An 11142-nucleotide genomic window follows, 5' to 3' on the forward strand; every position below is an offset into this window, starting at 1 on the left:
ATCAAGTTCTCTTCATTTGAGATTATTCTTCCATTAGCAAAATTTGCTTCTCAATACATAGAACACCATATGCTTCATTAAAACAAAATATTTCTAAGAATTTCTAAGGTGATGAGTAAGTATGATGACTACAAATTCCATTTCTGGCATATTTTAATAGTTTTCCTATGGTTTTACATTTCACCATCTAAAAGATGCTTTTAAACTTATGTTACTCATTCATAACATTCTCTTATGTTCGAAGACTACAGTATTCTTTAATAATTTCACCTATCTTTCTTCCTCCTCTCGCCACAGAGATTTAAAAGCTAAAATGAGGGAAAGAATCCTGCCTGCTGTAGCACTAAGTATGAATTTCTCTTTTGACAGGTTATAGCTTTCAATACTAGTAATCCTTGGTTGATAAAAATTTCAATGACTAATGATAATCATTTTAAAATTCCACACCATGGACACATGCTATATCAAACCATGAAGAAATGAGAAAAATAAGGTAATATTTTTGAGTTTTTAAGAAAACTTTTTCCAATTTAAAGATTACCCTTTATTCTGAGATGATGTCCAAAAGTTTAATTTTTATTTGTGTAATTGATTTACTAAACAATCTGAACTCAGTAGGGCACAGATATGTACTAGCTTTAATTATTCTCCAGTAACTGCTTTCCATCTGCAATGTCAAATCCATTTTCTCTTCTTTAACAACAGTTCAGACTGATTCCATTACTGCAGCTTATACGTGCTTTAAATCACATCTCTCTTTTCCAGCTCAATGGCCAGCCTCTGTTGGACCACTCAGTGGCAGTGTTTAGGACTTGAGTGGACAGAGGGAATGGTCTACTCTTTTATTTTAGGTTCTAGTTCTTTCCACATTGCAGCAGAGAGGAAGAATTAATGAAAAGGAGCAAAAGTCTTTTTACTTAACTGGGCATTTAATTGCAGCTCTATTGAGTGCTGCTATTTTTCCAACAAAAAATCCCTCTCTATAGGGTGTCCAAATGCTCACTCTCTTCTTAGGGGTAAGTAGGAGTTTTCCTATTGGGAAAATAAACATTCTAGTCTCATCAGCTCCCATACTTATTGATACACATTGAAACTCTTGCTGGTAGGACTCCCTTGTGCAAAAGTCTACTATCTTGATTGAAGTACTGACAAGACGGCTCAGGCCACAATGCCTTTTTTTTTAAAGATTTTATTTATTTATTCGTGAAAGAAAATTCTTTCACACAGAGAGGCAGAGACATAGGCAGAGGGAGAAGCAGGCTCGTTGCAAGGAGCCTGATATGGAACTTGATCCAGAATCCCAGGATCATGCCCTGAGCCAAAGGCAGACACTTAACCACTGAGCCACCCAGGCATTTCTGCTACAATGCTCTTGATCCCAAATAAGCTCCAGCATCCTTGTCACATCAAGTGATGAGAGTATAGGACGCTTTGCTACTATCTCTTCCCTCTGCCCTGCTCTTTCTCTCCATTTCTCTTTCTCCATTGCTCAAGAAGTCATAAAGAGATTAGAAAGTATTCTGCATAAGTGATCAATGGAGAAATGAGATACTATGTCAGTTATTTATAAATATCTTGCAGCCCCAAGCCAATCATTCTAAATCCTGTTCTGTGATGCTGAGGCAGAGACTTTGCAAACTACATTTACAGATTCTTTTGCTAGCTGGCCTCCTTTAAGTGATGACTATGGGAATCAGTAGTAGGAAGCTGTAAGAGAGCTGGGGAAAAGGTACTTTCTTCCTCCTTCCAAGAGTAGAAATAACTTTGCCACTCCATTTTTTCAGATTCAGAACCATCCACACAATATCCCCATCAAATGTCTGCTCACTAGTTTCAGAGTGACCCCTTGGTGGTACCAGCTTTTATGGTAGTGAATCCTCTTTTACATGCCTAGATCTCATAAAACCATTTCGCCCACTTCCCTAGGAATGGAAGTCTCTTCATTATTCTTTGGGTTACCTGGCAGACCTCTTTTCATTTTCATCATTCAATACTTGCATAATAAATCTCTTGTATTAAATCCCTAACTAGAATCTAAGGGATACAGAAGCTAACCTTCCTTTTGCGGAAGATACCCCTGATCTCTACAAATAGTTTTTCATCATTAGTAGGCCAATAACTCGCTTCTCCAAAACCTCTCCACAGCCATGCTCTCCCCACCCAGAGTGGTTATATGGGCATTGGGAGGTTGCTGGAGTAACCCAACTGCTACTTCTCACAAGGAGTTGCCTAACCACTTTTGTATACAGCTCTCTGTAGAGAATATCAGATATTTTGATGGTTTTAGTCCTCTCTTCTGGATTATAGTTGTTATTTGTAGCTTAACAGGAAAACTCCTACTCATCATTCTTTCAGATGTTAAAATTTCCTTCCATGAAATGATAATAATGTATGGGGCATGAGCATTTTTTTCTTTTGTTTCTCAGCCTCAACTGAGAATTTTTTTTAAAGATTTTATTTATTCATTCATGATAAACACAGAGAGAGAGAGGCAGAGACACAGGCAGAGGGAGAAGCAGGCTCTATGCCAGGAGCCCAACGCGGGACTCCAGGATCGCGCTCTGGGCCAAAGGCAGGCGCCAAACTGCTGAGCCACCCAGGGATCCCCTCAACTGAGAATATTAAACATTGGCAACTCTATCAGTCCTCTGATCCTTTGAAAATTTTACTGACTCATAAAGTACAAATACCTAAGATCCTTTGTACCAGATCAGTTAATGTATTAACTTATTAAAATAAGTAGCATAAAGTCTAGCTCTAGAAAAAGAGGGTTTTCTGGTTTGGGCTAGCATCTTATATAGTATGCATTTGGGGATGAAATGCTAGACAAAAAGGAGTCTAAACTTCTGTCTCTTTTCAGAGGCACATTACCACCTCACTATAGTTATCCACTGTGAAAATTAACAAAGGTGATATAGGAACGACTTAGGGGCAGATGGGGCTAGGCAGGGAAAGATAAGGGAATGGCCCAAAGTCAGGCTCCCAGGAACCTGTGGGCACCCATAAACCCCAAGGACACTGAGAGGTCCCAGAGTCAGGATCCTACTCATCACAAGAAAACAGAGATAAGACAGTTAAAACAGAATGAATAAATAAGTAAATAAATAAACCTGGCTCCCTAGCTCCAAAATGCTAGGGAATGTCTCCCTTTGATGGCTACTAATAAATCTCAGAAACTCAGCAGACCACAAAGAAATAGGTCATCAAGTTCCTGCTCAAACCAAGACTGCACAAGAATCTCAAGCCTGTGGGCTCCCTGGCTAGGTTCTCAATAAAAGACTACCATGAAAAGCCCTCAGTAGCAATCCTATCTGGATTCCTCTCACTTCTCAGAGCTTTCTCTGTATCTCTGCTTAATAAACTTCTATTGCTTTGCTCACGCTCCATTGTCCATGAGATTCATTCTTTGACTACATGAGACAAGAACTTAGCTCTCCTGTATCAAAGGGAAACCTCACTAAAATGGAGTTGGGAGGCCAGATAGGGGAGCATAGAAAGGGGAAATAAGAAGACCATTAATTACACTCAAATGTCAGATAAGAAGACCATCAATTACAGACTCCAACTGAAGAATTATCATCAGGAGAAAATCATTAATTACAGTTCTCAATAGGGAAAGATGTACATTACATCTCCTATAAAAAATTGACTACCCCTGCAATTCTGTCAGTAAGAAACTGTCATCAGCCTAAACTCTTGCTTTTTTCCAATGGACTTCTATTCAAAACAACCCCCTCCAACTTCCTCTTTCCCTATAAAATAATATTCCTTTCCTTTGCTTGTTTGACTTGACTCTGGTTTTGCCATAGCTTGCGTGTCCTGAATTGCAATTCTCTGCTACTCCCAAATTTTTGATGATAGAATAACTTTTAATTTTTAGGTTAACACCACCTAACTCTGGACATTTGTAGGGGAAAAAATGTGTATGTAATACATTTTCTGTGTAAAACTTCTTAAGACTCTAAGCACCCAACACTTAGATATAAGCATTTCTGGAGAGAAAATCAGTTTGTTTAATTAGGCAATAAGCATCAATGACTTTTGAGATAAAAATTGAAGAGTATTAAGAATTAATATGAACTTAAACCATGAGCTTAAGCCTGAGAGAATAATAAGTAACAAAGAGATAATGGAATTCTTTTAATAGTCATCAGACTGCAAAGTAGCTAGGCTAAATGCTGCTCTGAGTAAAATGTGTCCCCTGAACAACCATTTAAAATCAATTTCTACTATAAAATGTGTTCTCTGTAAATTACTAATAGAATACAAACTTGAAATCAGTACACATGTTGACAGAAAAGAAAAAATTCTTAGTATACAATTTGTTTGGATGAATGTTAATTTCCCACAATAACAGAACATGCAGAAAGTAACTAACAAACTATTCCCAGGTTTCTACTTGTATAAGTAATGCCTTACTGGTCGTCCACAAGATGGAGGCATAAGAAGATCCTGAACTCCTCCTCCCACAGACACATCAAACCAACAGCTACATATTGATGATCATTTGCTTCCAAAAAATATCTAAAAACTAGATGAACTGGGGGATCCCTGGGTGGCTCAGCGGTTTAGCACCTGCCTTTGAGCCAGGGCGTAATCCTGGAGTCCTGGGATTGAGTCCCACATCGGGCTCCCTGCATGGAGCCTGCTTCTCTCTCAGCCCACACCGCCTCCCATCTCTCATGAATAAATAAATAAAATCTTTAAAAAAAAACTAGGTGAACTGTTCCTCCATAGCAAGGGATAAAAAGACCATCCCCACTGCCTAAAGGTCTAACTTCCAATCAGCCCAAAATTAGGTGCTAAATGACTTCCTTGAATTTATTTTTTTAATTTATTTTATTTAAACTCAATTAATTAAAATATAGTGTATTATTAGTTTCAGAGGTAAATTCTGGTGATTCATCAGTTGCTAATAACTCCCAGTGCTCATTACATTACCTGTCGTCCTTAATGGCCATACCCAGTTACCCTATCCTCGCCACCTCCCTCCCCTCCAGCCAACCTCAATTTGTTTCCTATAGTTAAGAGTTTCTTATAAAAGTGCCTTTGACTTTAATGTGCCCACAGTCTTGTTTTCAGAGCAATGAATAAATGATTATTCATTCAACAATACCTAATGTGTCCTTGGCATGTGTCAGTATCACAGCACAGTGTCAAAAGTGCTATGACAGGAATAGAGGTTGGGTTCATTAGGTGAACAAATGAGTGAAGGTCATCTCTACAAGCAAAAATTATAAAGAAAGCTTCATAGAGGAGGTTATAGTTCTTTTACAGGTACTGTAGCTAAGGAACAAAGAAAGGATCCCTTCTACTCTCCTTCTATCTATTCTCCAAAGTGGCTTTTTTTTTAAAAGATTTTATTTATTTATGCATGAGAGACACACAGAGAGAGGCAGAGACATAGGCAGAGGGAGAAGCAGGCTCCTTTCAGGGAGCCCAATGTGAGACTCAATCCACGGACGCAGGATCACGCTTTGAGCTGAAAGCAGACACTCAACCACCGAGCTACCCAGGTGTCCCTCCAAAGTGATTTTAAGTGCAGAATTCCTTATATTATTTCCCTGCATTACATTCTTCATGGCTTCCTGTTACATTTAGGATAATCCAAACCCTAATATGTCATACAAGTCCCTGCAGATATGGTCTCCCCTTGCCTTTGCAGTCTCACCATCTTATGTTGGCTTCCACCTGCTTCCTCAACCTAATCTCACATCACTGTTCCCTTTATCTCATTTATCTTTAGCCAAATTGCATTTGAGGTTTACCCAACATGCCTTCCTTGCCTCAGGACTTTTCCTACACTGTAATACTTCCTCGATTTTGCCTGGCTCACTCATTCCTCAGCTTTCAGCTTAAATATCTTTCCTTCAGAAAAATCTTTACTGAATTACTCTGCTTGTCACAAGGTTTTACCACACTATTACTTTTTTCTTATTCACAGTATTTATCATAATTTTGTATTTATTTGTAAGAATGCATAGTTTTGTACCTTTCAGAAGCTCATAGTGAATATTGCTAGTCACTATATTCCTTGCCCCAAGCAAGAAATATTTACTCTAAAAAAATTTTGAATGAATAAAATACATATGTTTTATGCCTCTCCCTGAAACACTAAAAGTGTGATAATCCAAGAGCAGCAGATAGGAGGGGGCAGGAGACTGAACCAGAATGCCTGATAAACTACAAATATCACCTCACAAATAACCAATATTGACAGAATATATGTTCTTACTCCTGTGATGGGAATACTAATAGCTGTGTGGTAAGCACTATCTGATAGCCTCTAAATATATTACTTCATATAATTCTCATAACTACTCTTGTCTCCATTGCACATGTAAGAATTCTGAAGCACTGGAAGGATAAATAACTTGTCTAAGCAAACTCATCTAGCAAAGTACAGAGACAGGATTCACACTGAGGCACTATGCCTCCAGAGTTCACACAATTAAGCTTTATCCCCCACTGCCTCTTGGAAGAGGCAAACAAGCATTATTATCAGAGAGCAAGAGCAAATGAAGATGGGTTAGGGCCATGATACAGAGGATACTTGGGAATAAAAGTGGAATTTCAGGACAAGAAAGGAACCAGATAATTCTTAAAATAATGAAACAAAAAAAGAGATTCTATTGTTTTCAGAACATACAGAGCCTATGAAAAGCTACTCTTAAAAAAAAAAAAAAGAAAAGCTACTCTTTTATGTAATCTTATACAGATTTACATTAAGTTGGAAAACTTAGACTATGTGTATAAAACATAACTAAAAAGGCCTCTATTTTCTCTCATGCTTGAGCAAGAATTCACAAGTATTTTCTTTTTCTATCTTTGCTTCAATATCTAAAATTATTTTAGGTTAATACAGAAGACCCTTGATATTCATTCACAAGTGCTACATCCCCAGGCTTTTAAAAATTGTCCACAAGTATAATGCTTTTCAAACATGCTTCATGGGACATGTGGGAGATAGAAAGGCTTTTGATCAAGGTCTTTCTTTTAGGCCGAAAGACCCCAGACACTGATCATAAATTAATTCTTTTTCTTTCCTTAAGAAGACTGAAATCACAAAGTGCAGCAATTCATTATTGTCTTGAGCAAGTAAGCATACAAAACCCCCATGTGCTCCCTTCTCGGAAATATAAATACTATATCATAGACTTCCTATGAGGGAAATCCAAAAACTGTGAGGAATCTTCCCAGGACCTCAAATGAATTAATGGTATGGCACTTGATGATTTAACTGAATTAACTGGGTATGTTTATTGCTTATTTAGAAGCAGACACTCAATTTAGGGCAAGTTGTCCCAGACCTCCTAAAAGATCAGGGATCCAAATACAGGTGGATATATAAAAGAAAAAAAACCTCACAAACAGAAGGCTGCAACTAAATTTGGTGACACCAGAATGCTATATTACATTGTTTTGATATGGCATAAAAGAACATAAGTAAACATTTGCTATTGGTGTTTAAGTATCTTTATATTCAGAAACTATGATTTCCTTATTTTTAAAGATGCAAAATTAGGCCTCACCCTAAGAATGGACTCACTCATGAATTTAGCAAACATTTGATACATCTGATACATAAGAGGTGAGAACAGAAGGAGTAGGTATTAGAGAATAAAGAGGCTTGGCAGCCACAAAATCTCAATTTTTATATATTTCACATTCTGAGTCTCTTTGTAAGATTTTATTTGACAAGAGGTTCTGCGCCTTAAAAAGAAAAATTTAAAAACCACTACAGTACTCCCTATAACATCACCATAAATACCCTTTAATACTATAATATTCCTATAATACCCCCCCTATAAAATGCCTTCGAACAGTGTTTGCAAACTTTATTCAAGTACCATTTTTGTAACTTTTGCCATATATAATTCCCTCATCTTACAGATGAAACACAGAGCCCTTAAAAAGCTGATTTGGCATTCACCCAATGAGTGGCATAAGTCGAACTAAAATTCCAGTAATCTGGATCTAGTCCATTGTTTCTTCTTCCACTACAGTGCCTTCATGCGTTGCCTCTAAATTAAAGGCTTTTGTTTTATTTTGTGTTGTTTTTGGCAAAGGCTTATTCATATATTAGAGAGCATGCTAACTCACATACACAAGGCTTCAGCACCAAGCAATTTACTTATGAATTCATATATTCACGTACTCAGGCATCCATGAATGCGTTCATTTATACAACAACCATTCACTAAGCACTACTGAGAGCCATGTACTGTGTAGACACTGAGAAGACAAAGAGGAAAAGGCATGACTCCGATCCTCAAGGACTGCAGAGCCTCAGTAGAGTAGAGTGGGAATAGAGAGTTCATACCACTAATTATATGACAGAGATACTTTCAAGGTGCTGCAGCAGCACACAGGAAGGTTCCAGAAGTCTGCCTAGAAGACCAGAAAAGACTTCACAGAGAAGGTAAATCTAAATCATGCTCTGGTAAGATACGTGCGATTTTATTAGAAAGGTGAAGGAAAGTATAATTCCAAATGAAACGAGATGTCCTCTCACTGATCTTTAGCCACCCACAAGAGCCGCATTAGTGACTATGGGATCTTTAATAAGTCATTTGATCCCTCTAATCTTGTGCTTCTATTGATGAAAAATGATTATTTGCTGTATATATTCCTGACATTGCTATAATCATAAATGACCAATATTTTAAAATATTAAAATACTTTTGAATGATGGAAGCAACATATTTCTGGTATTAGTGACAGGAATTTGCAGATTCTCTAGTATAAGCTGTATCCAGTGCAACCCAGTTGTTGTATAAAGGAAAGCTCTCTGAAAGTAAATTCAAAAAACTCTAGGTGGAGATTCCAACTCTGTGGTACATATAGCAATTTACTTGACCTCCCTGAGACTGTGTTCTTATTTATAAAAAGAGGCACAATGTCTCCCACTTCAAAGGGCTATTGTAAGGACTAAATGAAATAGTGAGTGGTGCCTGGAAGGGTCTTGCACCTAAGGTCCTCATTAAATTATTTGCTAAATCACAATCTCATCAAAATACTTCCTTTAAGTCTTATCTCTTCATCTTACCACAAAGATGCCCAGTTTTAACCTCCCTCCTTTTAGAAAGCATAACTGAAATAACAAGACCTTATATAACTCTGCTTTAGAGCTATTTATGTCTGAATTTTCTTATTACCAAGAGAACATAACAACTGCTTCACTGAGGAAGAAGTCTCCAGGGCTCTGAGCATGAGGGTCAAAATGAATCTTACAAGATAACATTACAATCATCACAAAAGGATGATCGTAAGATGAGAAAATAATACAATGTCTGAAATGACATTAATCCCAAATCCACTAGAGTCTATTTATGTATAAGAAATAACAAATACTGATAAGTTACTCTCCAGCCATGACTATAATATAGAACATTTCCCCTCAGTAATTAATGAAAACCAAGCAAAATCTCTTTTTCTCTTTTATTATAAAGCTATGTAACAACATCTGCATCACAAAAAGTCTTTTGGCCTTACTTTATAGATTGTCACTGTAAACAGATCATTGTCCTAACAATAGCCAGTCCAGATTAAAAAGTTCAATAGTTGTTCTACCAGCTGTGTTGTAGAAATAATACATTTATACTATATGCTCATATACACATATAATGAGAATGTAGATCAGATTTTTGTAGAAATGTGAACAGATTTCAAACACAAAATGCAAAGTTTACACAGGTCTTCCATTCACTTCTTAGGGAAATATTATTGATGATTTGAGGTAGTATTGCTATTTTTTTAATCTTTGCTTAGATGGCAATAAAACAACAATTATAATTTGTTAAGCATGTATTAAATCTAAAACTATACTAAGACTGAACATAGAGAAAACTATGTCTTGATCCATAACTTGTATCTATGAGTTCTCCTGTTCCATTATCTATCTGGTCATGTTTTTAAGTGCCTGACAGGAAATGAGGTGATGGTCTCAAGCCTAAATCTTATGAGATAATCATTCTTTCTTTTTTTAAAAGAAAAATTGTTAAGGAGAGGTATAGATCTAGTATTTGACAGGAACTGTTAACAAAGGACACCAGTTTGGCTGCCAAAGAGATCACGTTCTAAGATGCTGCAGTGTTGAGTGGGCAGTAATGAGTGTTTTGTATTATGTACAGAAGAAACACCTGGAAAGGGTTATTAATTAGCACAAATAAGAGGATCTTAGATTTATACAAGCTCATAGTTTTGAAGACTGAATAGATTTCCTCAAAGAAAAATAATTGGAAAATTAATCCAGATAGAAGAAACATCACAGAGACATTTGGCATTTTGGTATGTTTGGTGAATTATATCTAGTCTGTGTGGCTCCAAAGAATAGAATCTGTAGGATGAAGAGCAGTGGAAAACACAATTGGGAAGATGTGTAAGAGACAGAACATGTTGATATTTTAATATAATGCTAAATGGTATGGACTTTATCCCATTAAGCATGGGAGTAGGAAATGTTTTTGAAGAATTGTGGGTTGAGGGTTAAAATATTCAACTCTGCACTCTAGAAAATATATTCTTGTGGCAATAAGAAAGTAATTTCAAGTAGGATCTTTTTTTTTTTTCAAGTAGGATCAGTAACAAGACCAAAAGGATTTCTCAAAAATATTAGGAAAAAAATAAGGAAATAATAGAGACAGAAACCAAGGTTGTCCGAAGTTTTAAAGATGAGGCACAGGGATGCCTGGGTAGCTCAGCAGTTGAGTGTCTCCCTTCGGCCCAGGGTGTGATCCTGGAGTCCCAGAATCAAGTCCCACATCAGGCTCCCTGCATGAAGCCTGCTTCTCTCTCTGCCTGTGTCTCTGCCTCTCTCTGTGCCTCTCATGAATAAATAAATAAAATATTAAAAAAAAGATGAGGCACAAAATAGCCGTGGTCTTCTGACACAGAAAGATCAGGCAAGATAAGGACTGAGCAGTGATTATTAAACAGAGAAATCAAGTAGTCATTACCTCTGAAAAGAAATGTCTCCAAAAAGTTATAGAAGTACAAGCTTGGTTTGAGGAGACTGCAAGATGAAATTAATATCTGTAGAATCCCTAAGTACTGAAAAGATTAGAGTATATTTCCGTGTACAATTCAAAATAAAAACAACAGGTGGACTGTGGGCCACCAGGGTCAGTGCAGGATCTTAAG

This window comes from Vulpes lagopus, chromosome 10, assembly GCF_018345385.1.
Source record: "Vulpes lagopus strain Blue_001 chromosome 10, ASM1834538v1, whole genome shotgun sequence".
NCBI classification, from domain to species: domain Eukaryota; kingdom Metazoa; phylum Chordata; class Mammalia; order Carnivora; family Canidae; genus Vulpes; species Vulpes lagopus.